Below are 12,257 nucleotides of genomic sequence, written 5' to 3'. Positions count from 1 at the left end.
ACATTTCCTTGGTCTACAAAAACACCAATTTTACTGATTTCAGAACATTTCCTTGTACTAATTTTACTTTTCAGTAAGTGTCTACTGAACAGTTTTTACATTCTCAGTCCTGGAAAAGCAAACATCCTTGGCCTCATCGATTTCCCATTCGGGTGGTAGAAAATAGGTGGTAAGCACAATACATAAGTACATTATCTCTTAGAAATTCATACATAGGATAAAGAAAAGTCTGTTCAGGAGATGAATAGGGAGTCGTGGGGAGAATTGTTTCCATTTTAAATCTTGCACCTTGAAGGATGTGAGCAGTGGCAGAAGCTAAGGTAACAGCATTCCAGGCAGGAAGGTGCTTAGAGGCAAAGGCCTTTGGATGGCAACACATTTGACTGTTGGACAAATAGCAGAGAAGGGGGTGTGGATGGAGGGGTGTGAATAAAGCTGAAAGCAGGAGATGAGTTTGAAGAGATAGAGGCCAATCTCAGAGGGCCTTATAAGCCATTACAAAGACCTTGGCTTTTGCTCATAGTGAGGACGGGAGTCCCTGGAGAGTTCTGATGACCGTGTGCTCTGGGTTATACTTTCCAAGGATCACTCGGGTGCCGAAGAGGAAGAGACTGCAGCAGGGCAAAGGTGGAAGCAGGGAGGACAGTTAAGAGGCTATTACTTTAGAAAGTCCTTAACTCTTTGCTTTCTCTCAACTACTACTTTGTTGGCCTCGTACTGTATTCCAGGCACAGAGTTAAGTGCGGGTCGGTGGGTGAGGGGGGAAGAGAGGATGGTGGTTAACAAAGCTTCCTAATTTTTTTATTGGCCGCCTTCCATACCCAGACTCTCCACTGACTCTATACATTCAGCAGCTCTGTAATTCTTCGTATTTTAGGCCTGGTTTTTTTTTTTTTTAAGTTTATTTATTTGTTTTGAGAGAGACTAAGACAGTGCAAGTGAGGGAGGGGCAAAGAAAAAGAGAGAAAGAGAGAGAGAGAGAGAGAGAGAGAATCCCAAGCAGGCTCCATGCTGCTAGTGCAGAGCCCGAACTCACGAAACCAAACTGCGAGATCATGACCTGAGTGTAAATTTTTTAAAAAAAAAATTTTTTAATTTTTAGTTTTAGTAATTTCTGAGACACATGAGCAGGGGAGGGTCAGAGAGAGAAGACACAGAATCTGAAACAGGCTCCAGGCTCTGAGCTGGCTGTCAGCACAGAGCTGGACATGGGGCTCGAACCCAAGCACCTACAGATCATAACCTGAGCCGAAATTGGATGCTTAACTGACTGAGCCATGCAGGCACCCCAGAAACTCTATAATTCTTTAATTCTGTGTTTCCACTACCAGGGCAGATATGTAAGAGATAAATCTGCTGAGTGGGTTCTAATCCAATCTGACTGGTATCCTTATAAAAAGAGGAAATTTGAGCACACACAGAGACACCAGGAGCACGTGTGCGCAGAGGGCTGACCACGGAAGGAGAGCGAGACAGCAGCTCTCTGTAAGCCCGTGAGAGACACCTCAAAAGAAAACAGCCCCGCAGACACTTTGATCTTGGACTTCCATCCACCAGAGCCACGAGAAAATAAAGGTCCGTTTTAAGCCACGCCGAATGTGGTATTTGGTATGGCAGCCCTAGCAAACTAACACAATATAGTAAGGAAAAGCAGTTACTGAGATAATAGAAAATGAAGAGGACTTTAGGAATATTGAAGGCAACAAATAGATTATATAGACATATATACATATATATATATATAGAAAGAGAGAGAGAGAAATGAAATTAAAACAGTGTTTTGATTACTGCATTTTAAAAATAGCTACATGGGACAGTAAAGATTATTAAGTGTGATCCTACAATTTCACAAACAGTTTTTCTCAGGCAAGTAAAGTAAATTGCGCAGTGTCAAGTAGCAAGAAAACGGCAAGAGCCAGACGGCCTCACCTCCTCACTCCACGGTCAATCCTGCTTCTCTGCTAGCCTAAACTTCCAATTAACGCGACAGAGGGCACATTCCTAATTACTGTGGGGTTGTACTTAGTTTATGCCCATCATTTGGAATCATTTTCCCAGAAACAACCGCAAAGGAAGCAGTGAACCCTATCAAAGCAGTTTTACTCAGTGTGGGTGGCTTTCTGGAGGCCTTTGTCTATTTATACTGTAAGGAAGTATGACATAAAGGCCAGATGATAGGAATAATTTTCACCTACAGAAATCTGCTTAACTATTCATATGATGGGGCTTTTTAACTTGTGGCAGAAACAAACACAGCTAAACCTACTTTACTTGTACCTTCTGCCTTCCTCCCTTACAAAGTAATGATTGTGAACTTCGAAACAATTACTTAAATATATGTGTGTGGGGGTGGAGGATTTGCAAATCAAATCACATAGTTCAGCTAAATATAGCCTTTGTCAGGAGCAGTAATTTGTGAACAAATAAAAATTAAGAACCAGAATCCACTGTGGACTATAACATGGAAATAATGCCTATTGTTCTCAGAGAATTTTGAAACTGTGACCGTTGTCCATGAATCCAGGCTGACCCAGCAGTGCACCACTCTCCAAAGACGTCACCACTACGTCTGATGTGGAGGTGTCATCCTACTTTACAATGTGGCTCTTACAAATGTGAGTGCAATCTAACTGAGCTGGAATGATTTGGGGGAGGAGGGTATAACCCAGACACAAGAGAGTTTAGTGTTTTGTGAGGGACTCATCCACATTACCTACAAAGAAGTGACTGACATCACCTTTCTGGTCACAGATAACATCATTTGTTATATTGCTCTCTGTGTATATGACTGCACATGAAATCTCCAATATGCAGCCCATTTCCTTTTTAACTTCTAGCATTTCTGGGCAGCGGTGAATCCCGTTTTGTAAATCATGTTACTCTTTGCTACCACACTTTTTTCTTCCAAATCCCAGTATCTTGTCTGAAGTTGAATCTGTTGCTCACCATTATGAATTTAATTCATATATAATATTTCCTCAGTTTTACGTGCATGTCTGCATGCATTTGTCCATGGGGACATTAGTGCTTCTTAACATTTTGCCATCTCTCCATGTGGACATTTGTGTTTAATTTGGCCCCTATTGATTTTTTTCAACTTTTTATTATCACATATACAAAATAATGGCAGATAAATACATAATCAAAATTCTAATAATATATTCCTGTTTGAAAATAAAAGTGCTCAGTTTGTGCAGTACAGGGTGTCCAGGTGCCCACTCATACAGGCTACAGATTGGGTGAGACCAGACACACTCGTATATCTTCTCATTAACAGCATTAGCCATGTCACCAATAATTACAGCAGACCAATAAATACAGTAAAAATAAAAAGAATTAATGTCTATTCATTTTCGAGAGATAGAGAAAGACAGAGCATGAGCAAAGGAGGGGCAGAGAGAGGGAGACACAGAATCCGGAGCACGCTCCGAGCTCTGAGCGGTCAGCACAGAACCCGACTAGGGGCTCGAACCCACGAACCGTGAGATCATGACCAGAGCTGAAGTTGGACGTTAAACCAATTGAGCCACCCAGGTGCCCCTTGAACTCAAACGTAGTAGGTGCTTTCTGCCTAAACATAGCATTCTAAAATATTTCCACAATCAGGAAATGTTTATTGAGCCTCCCTACTGTGAACAGGAGAAGTTCTGGGTGTTCAATGGCAACTAAAGCATGTTTCTTTCTCTCCTGGATTTATATTTTAGTTGGGGGACTAAGCAAACAAATAAGAAGGAAATCAAAATAAATAAAATAATTTCAATTTTTAATGAGCTCTCTGAAGCAAAGAGAAAGCAGGTAGGCTTTGGATTTTAAGTTCTATGAAAGGCTTTTATGCTAAAGAGTAACAGGATACAATTTGCATCTAAAGAAACCCTCTCGCTGGGTCCCCAGAGTAGTGAGAATGATTTAGAGGCACAGGAATGGGAGCAGGACATAGTTGGAAGGTTGTGTAGTAATTTGGGCACAAGACTAAGGTGACTTGGAACCTAGAGATAGAAAGGTGATTGACTATGGTGGCAAGGGGATGAGAGGCAGACAGACATCAAGATTACCCCTGGGGATCCAGCGTGAGGACCCAGGTGGGTGGGGAAGCCATATATTGAGGTGAGACAGAATAAGAAGCATGATATGATTGCATTGAACATGTTAGAATTGGGGTCTGAAGAAATTGCAGAGTCCTATTGAATACCCTTTTGAGTTTTCAGATCAAGAGTTTAAAATGAAACCAGTCAAGGGACACTTCAGTGGCTCAGTTGATTAAGCGTCTGACTTCAGCTCAGGTCACGATTCTACAGCTCATGAGTTCAAGTCCCACATCGGGGTCTGTGCTGACAGCTCAGAGCCTGCTTCAGATTCTGTGTCTCCCTCTCTCTCTCCCCCTCCCACGCTCATGCCCTGTCTCTCTCTCAAAAATAAATAAAAACATTTAAAAAACTAAAAAATAAATAAATAAAATGAAATAAGTCAATACAGTTTGCTTTAATCTTCTTTGACCACTGCCACCAGCACGACCCCAGCTTCTATCCACAGTTATTCATGTATCTTTTCTGAAAGAAATCATAAAGTGGCTGGGGGTGGGGGGTGTGGCGGCATAGGAGTAGGGGGTAAGAATTTAGCTCATAGGAAAAAAAAAGCAAAAACTCTTTTAAATTGGTTTTCATAGAAAACATATATGCATATATGCATATTAGCTTATCCATACTTCCCGTCAGTATTAATTAAAAGAAACTTTGGTATTTAATCAGCAGCAGGCTTTGTTCTCTTCGGGTAGCTTGAGGAGTGTTACCTTATGCCTTGTGAAGATAATGACATTCTCCTTTTCAAAAAAAGCACGAACAAAACTACAATATAGCTGTTGTTTTTTTGGCATCCAGCAAGGAGTCTTCTTGGTCAACTGATACATGCAGGCACCTGTCAATAGCACAGTGATGCAGACATTGAACAGCTGTTCTAGAGCTTTGGGGAACTTTCCAGGGCTGTGGGGATAATAGGAAGTACAAGGTATGTCAGGCTGGATTTGTCTTCACTGTGTCCCATCTACATATAGGAAATCCTTACTGATGCTTGATTAACCAGCACATTTAGTTTCCACAATCCGCCACACAGCAAAAGTTGACAGCATTTTCTCGTCAGTTTCAAAGCAGATACAGGAGAATCACTTTGAATGGGCAAGCTCAGAATGTGGTGAGACTGTTTCTCCTGGCTGCAAAGAGAAAGGACATTGAACCCATAAATTAGCAACAATTATGCCTTTGTACTATGTCACTAGATTCCATTAGATGTGTGTCTTTGTTAGTCCCTCACAGACTCATTCCTCCCTGCTGGCAAATTTATTAGACATATCACTCAGAGTTATAAAGAATGGGACTTTTTTCATTATGTTTAAAGGGTGAAAATTCCCTTTCTTCACCACATGGAGCAAATCCAGGTAAATAACATAAGTTGATCCAAAGGGAGGTTTAAGCACAGTTCAGAACTGAGGAGCAAGAATAAAGATGAGAAGTAGGTTTGCATTTCACGTATTGATTCAAAATAAGTCTTTTTGGTTTTCTCCCCTATAAATCCTAAACACAACCCACTCTTGGCTTCACTCTCATTTGCTCTATGTCAAAGTGTCTGAATTCTCACCTCACCTCTGCAAGATTCAGCCAACTTTAAGCTTAGAATTATAAGAAAAAATTGAAGTAAAATATGTATTCTAATTATTTATTCTGGAGCTTTGTTTTTTTTTTATTTTTTTTAACATTTATTCATTTTTGAGAGATAGTATGTGAGTAGGGAAGGAGCAGAGAGAGAGAGGGAAACACAGAATCTGAAGCAGGCTCCAGGCTCTGAGCTGTCAGCACAGAACCCGATGCAGGGCTCCGATTCACTGACCGAGAGATCATGACCTGAGCCATAGTCGGACACTTAACCCACTGAGCCACCCAGGTGCCCCTGGAGCTTTGTTTTTAAGATTGCTTATTCAGTGGAGAGATAGGAAGGAAGCAGGAGGTAGCATGGACCCAGGACAGAACTGGTATCAGATGTAGAGTTAAGGGGGAGCCTGGCATTCTAAGGGTGTGGTGAGCTTGTCCGTGACTGAGGCCACACTCTACTCAGGGGTTTCTACCAGGAGGTTGGGGTACAGAGGAGATCTCAGGCTGCTGTCAGCACTTGGTTGTCAGGTCATTTGGATGATCCTTCTGTGGGTAACTGGAATGATCGGGCCCTCAGAGGAGAAGGAAAAGTGGGATAGTGGCTCCCCTGTCACTGAGGGTAAGAGTGGGGAAGACACCAGCACTCCAGGTCAGTGGGTGGTGAGGAAGACTGTAACTCAGGGGCCACACAGACACCAAAGTTTAGCTCTGTCAGCCCTAGTTTCTTGTCTGAGGGGCATAAAAGGAAACACAAGGAGGAAGGTAGGAGCCAGGAAAGTTTCTAGGTTATTAAGTTACTCTTATATCAAATCACAATTATAGGGGTAAATGCAAAACAATCCTCTTTCTGTTTCATCATTGTATTTATTGCGATGGTTTAATTTTATAGAGAGATACTAACACATGTTAAGGACCCAATACAGTCCTGAAACTTTAAGTAGCATGATTTCTCTACATCCTAAGTGTGTTACTTCAGTTTTACAGAAGAAGAAACTGAAGTTCATAGACGTTAAATGAGCTGCCTAAGGTGGCAAGTTAAATTGTGGAGCCAGGACTCAGCATCTTGGCAAATGGCTATGAGCTTTCCACCCAGCCATGGGGACACTTTTATTTGGTAGTGTTTGCTGGTTTAATTTTTTCATGCCCTGAGATGCCTATTAATCTAGTTCATCTGATGTGTAAGAGTGTCCGCTCTACTGTTTTGATATTCTGTGGATGGCAATGACAACTAGGATGTCCTTGAACAGAAGTGTCCTCTTGTGTGCTCAGCCTCACGGAAACCAGTGCCCCAGCCACGTGGCTGAGACCCAAGGTTGACTCCGCCACACTTCAGGGCAGTTGACAAATTGCTCACAGCTGTCCGAGGTTAAAGAACTCATCTCTGAGAACTGACACTTTCTCATTCTTTTTTTTAAAGAGACAAGTGCACCTCCTTTTCCTCTTCACAAACTCATGATTGCTCTACTTTGAAATGGCCCCTGTGGTCACTGTTTTGTCTCGCTAAGTCTCTACCCTTGCTTTTTTCTCAGACTTCACTTACGTTTTTAATTATGACAGAACATCTTCCCACCCCACCCAACCTGTTTCAGATGACAAAAAAAGAGATTTCATGATATCTCTGTTGAAGCAAGATACGCTACCACTTGAAAATGCTTCTGGATTATTGCGTTTAATTACGATGGGTGGACTGCCAGCACCGATGGAGGAAGTAAATGACTTCTGCATACAATGTGAAAATGTGTTGTGAACTCTTTAACGTGGATGACTTATCCAATGCCTGAGAGGTTAACTGAGGCCAGTGGTTTTCAGATTCTTAATATCAGGAATCTCAAAGAGAGATAACTAATATATGGAAATACAATTAATAAATAGATAAAAGAGAGTTTTGAAGGTTGCCAACTCAATGAACAAATATACAAGGTCCTAATTTTATTCTCACCCAGTGCTTGCACAAACCTTGAAATGCCATTGATGTGGACGTCAGTTTACTAAAATAATGTTTAAAAGCTGACTAAATACAAATGATTTATTTGTGGCATTATTTTTTTTAATTCCTCAAAACTACTGCTGCCACGGGAGCCCAAAGTTCTTTTTTCTTAAAGCTGGTTACTATGAAGTATCTCATTTTTAATTTACTCATGCTGTATAAAGGCCATTAAACCACAACAATTTATCATTTATCTGGCCCACAACTGAGTACAGTTTAAGGAACAAATTGTCAAGAAGCCACATGACAATAATTGGACTATTCCATGTCACACTGTGAATTTCCAAAGTATTCAACAGCTTGTTTTAAATAAGTGTTACAAAAATAAATACATTGTTTGGGCCACATCAGGCATTTCCACCTCTTTTTTTTTTTTTTTCTTCTTCTCTAAATAAGCTTTTAAAAGGCCAAGGATTCCTACAGAAATAAAGTTGTAAAACTTTCAGGAGATCATAGTCAACATAACTGTGCTTTGTAGAGTATAATGCTAGGCAAAGTAACCTAACCTACATCAGTGAAGAGGTCACACCACCACTGTACACTGAAAAAATAATGCCAGCCACTTATAAGATTTAAGATTTTCCTACTAGTACTATTAAAAAAGGCAAATGAAACACAAGAAATTAATCTTAGTAGTGTTTCACTTAATCCGGTATGTCAAAGATATTATCTTTTCAACATATGACCAATATTTTAAAGTGTTAATAAAATATTTTACTTTATTTGCACTAAATTTTTGAAATTCAGTGAATGTTTTGTGCTTACAGCACCTCCCTCTCAGTTTAGAGTGCCATATTTCAAGGACTGAAGACCTATATATTGCTCATGGCTACTGTATTAGGCACCAGGGTTATGCTGAGAGAAAGGTAATCTGTTACAATGAAGTGAGAAGTTATTCAGAGCTCATCCTATATTAGACAGCATTTCTAATACATTCATTTCTGTTTTATTCCACTCTATAAATATTTCTTGAACAACTGCTAAATTCAAGACAAGATTATGGGGCAACAGGGTCTAAATTTATTAAGGAAAATAAGCTAGCTAATTCCTGCCCTTAAGGAACCTGTTAACCAGTAGTATGCAGAATTACGATAAACTGTACTAACATCTGTTATGTGATGAGTCTGTCAGTAATAGTGCTGGGCAATTGGAATTTAATTCCTCCTTCATTGTGAAAAACATCATTTTTGAGGATATTTACTTACATAAATTCTCTATAATGTAGAACCAAAAGAAACATTTCTGAACCATATCTTTGCTCATGTGTATGGCAAGAATGATGATAATTTAAAAAATTTAATGTTTTTATTTTATTATTATTATTTTTTGAGAGACAGAAACAGCAGGGGCAGACAGAGGGAGACAGTAGCCAAAGCAGGCTCCAGGCTCTGAGCTGTCAGCACAGAGCCCAATGTGGGCCTCAACTCACAAATGCAAGATCATAACCTGAGCCAAAGTTGGATGTTCAACCAATTGTGCCACCCAGGCACTCCAATACTTAAATTTTTAATAAGAAAAATGAAACACATAGATAACTAAGTATTACCACGTAGGAGGTCATCAGTGTTATGAGAGAGACAGGAAGGTGCTATACATGTTCATTGGTGAGAAAGAAAGCAGATGAGAAATAAGTGTTATGTTTTGAATTTCCAAAAGCAGTCTTGATCTTTCATTTGAAAAGGTGCAAAAAGTAAATATCTTGTTTGAACCACTTCAGATATCTACCACCCCAGTCTTCTCCCCTAAGAGATTTTTCCTCCTCTGCTTCATCTTCAAATACAATGTCTAAATAAAGGGGGATAAAAGCAAGTTATGTGCCTTCACAGTGATGAGTGAAAGAGGACTGTTATGGACTGAATTCTCTCCCCACCCTCAATTCAAATGTTGAAGCCCTAACCCCCAATGTGAATGCATTTGGAAATAGGGTCTTTAAAAGAGGTAATTATAGTTAAATGAGATTATAAGCTTGGGATCCTAATCCCAAAGGGCTGGTGTCCTTTTAAGAAGAAGAAAAGCTACCAAAGAGGGCTCTTTCTCCATGTGCACACAGAAGAAAGGTCATGTGAAGACACAGTGGGGAAGCAGCTATGTACAAGGTGGGAAGAGACCCCTCACCAGAAACCAACCGTGATGGCATCTTGATCATGGACTTCCAGCCTCTAGAACTGTGAGAAGATAGATCTCTGTTGTTTCAGCTACCGGTCTGTGGTATTTCACTATGGCAGCCCTAGCAAATTAATACAAGGACCTGTGGAAGTAGGTGTTAATGTTGAGTCGTAGTGACAATTTACATGGTTTTCCTTTCCTGGAGTGACAGTAGGGTATGGTGATGGTAAGGGCAAGCAATGACCTTTGATTCCTGGAAACACTGATGGGCATAGTCTGACACTCACTTCATTTAGACTTCTTTTCTCTATCGATTTTCTTTCAACAGCAGCATGTGTAGACTTTTCAGAATGGCTCTCTCCCAGGAAGGAGAAGATAAAAAGGAAAGCAAAGAAAGCAAGAAACAAACGGAAAGCTAGTAAAAGCTTGATTCTTGATAAATAGTGACTTATACAAAAGCTGTAGGATAGCACAGACATATGTCTACTATATATAGTAGGCTTGCTAAATGCTGAATTACTGGAAACCCAGGGTAAATAAATACTGGGCAAACTCAAACTATGTGTAATGGAAAGCATTTGTATGTATGAAAATCTCTGTTTAATAGTGACATTTATTGAGAATTTACTATAAGCCAGCACTTGGGCCAAAGACTTTACATATTTCTGTTCATTAAGTCCTTACAAGATGCTTATAAGTGAGTCACTATTAACATTCTATTTTGCAGATGAGGGTTAGAGATGCATAGAAATCCGCCCGGTGTCACAGTATCCTATGATAGAGCTAGTACTTGAATCTAGATCTTTCTGACTTGACATCTGAAGTCTTAGCCGCTACAAAATACATTCTTTAAGAACCAAATGAAGAAAATACTTTTATTTATTTATTTATTTAATATTTATTTATTTTTGAAGGAGAGACAAGAGAATGAGTTGGGGAGATACAGAGAGAGAGAGGGAGACACAGAATCTGAAACAGGCTCCAGGCTGTGAGCTGTCAGCACAGAGCCCGACATGGGGCTCGAACTCACGGACCATGAGATTATGACCTGAGCTGAAGTCAGACGCTTAACTGACTGAGCCACCCAGGCACCCCGAATATACTTTTAATATAAGGCTTCTCCACATAAGGTGGCAACATTTGGTATCTTACTTGCCTAAAATTGAGTACTTTTGATTTATTATTTGGATGATCATAGTATTTAGTGGTTGATGTTTAACTTTTTCTTTTAGAAGTATATTCTAAAAAAATTACAGTCAAAGATTAGTGATAGCAAACATTTGGTGAGTTTGGGGGGCATGAAACAAAGGGGAAAAATATAAACCTGACAATAAGAAATCTTCTCCTGGAATCTTCTTCAGATTTAGCTGTTTCGTCAGATAACATGTGGAACATTATTTTAAAACTCCAATGCAGAGTGAAATAACTTACCCACTTATCAAAAGAGTTTCATGTTTAAATTATGTCTTTTTCAGAAATCATACTCTGGGAGACAATGCTTCTAAATTTCCATTTCTTAAAATTGTCTCTAATGGCTGGTCCTGAAATTTTTATTGGATCCTTTCAAATTCATTTTTTTTTTCAAAAGGATATGCAGTTACTAAGTTTACATGTACTTTATCTGAGTTTTGTTTGAGGATTTATCACAATAACTTTGCCAAGATTTATTTTTCATATCCTGTCTGTCTTATCAAATGAAGAGAGAGCATGGCCTGTCTCCTGATTACCAAGAAAGGAAATATTCAGGTTGGTTTCAGTCCATTTATAATATGTTGTTAAAGGGAAAGAGGAAGTGAGTTATTAAAGACCGTTTGAGTGGAGTGCTATAAATTCTTTTGACCTTCAGAGATAGCTTATGGAATTGGAGAAATCCTCTACCCATAAACACACTATATCAATGGTTTTTATAACCCCCCCAAGTCTTACACTTCTATATCTGCTCAAACCTAATCATTACAACACCAAGGGACAGAAGTAAATTGACAGAGGAAGTAATTATCCTCAACTCAGCCTAAACCGCCACTTCAGGGTGGCAAATTATGGAAGCACTAATTAAGGAAACAAGCAAAGTAACTCACAAATAAAAGTCTTGGCCCCTTTAATGGAGATGAAGTATAATTTTTTTTCCTTTTTTATTTTTTAAATGTTTATTGGGATGCCTGGGTGGTTTGGTCTGTTAAGTGTCTGACTTCAGCTCATGTTATGATCTCATGGTTTGTGAGTTCAAGCCCTGCATCAGGCTCTGCACTGAGAGCGCAGAGCCTGCTTGAGAGTTTCTTTATCTCTCTCTGTCTCTCTCTCTCTCTCTCTCTCATTCTCTCTCTCTGTCCCTCCCCTGCTTACTCTCTCTCTCAAAATAAATAAATAAACTTAAAAAAATGCTTATTTATTTTGAGAGAGAAAGAGAGTATGTGTGTAGGCAGGAGGTGGGGCAGAGAGAGAAAATTCCAAGCAGGCTCTGCACTGTCAGCACAGAGACTGATGTGGGGCCCAACGTGGGGCTGGATCTCAGGAACTGTGAGATC

The sequence above is a fragment of the Hyaena hyaena genome, unplaced genomic scaffold (genome assembly GCF_003009895.1).
Source record: "Hyaena hyaena isolate Hyena2069 unplaced genomic scaffold, ASM300989v1 scaffold_712, whole genome shotgun sequence".
Lineage (NCBI taxonomy): Eukaryota > Metazoa > Chordata > Mammalia > Carnivora > Hyaenidae > Hyaena > Hyaena hyaena.
Note: the sequence above shows the minus strand (reverse complement) of the source record.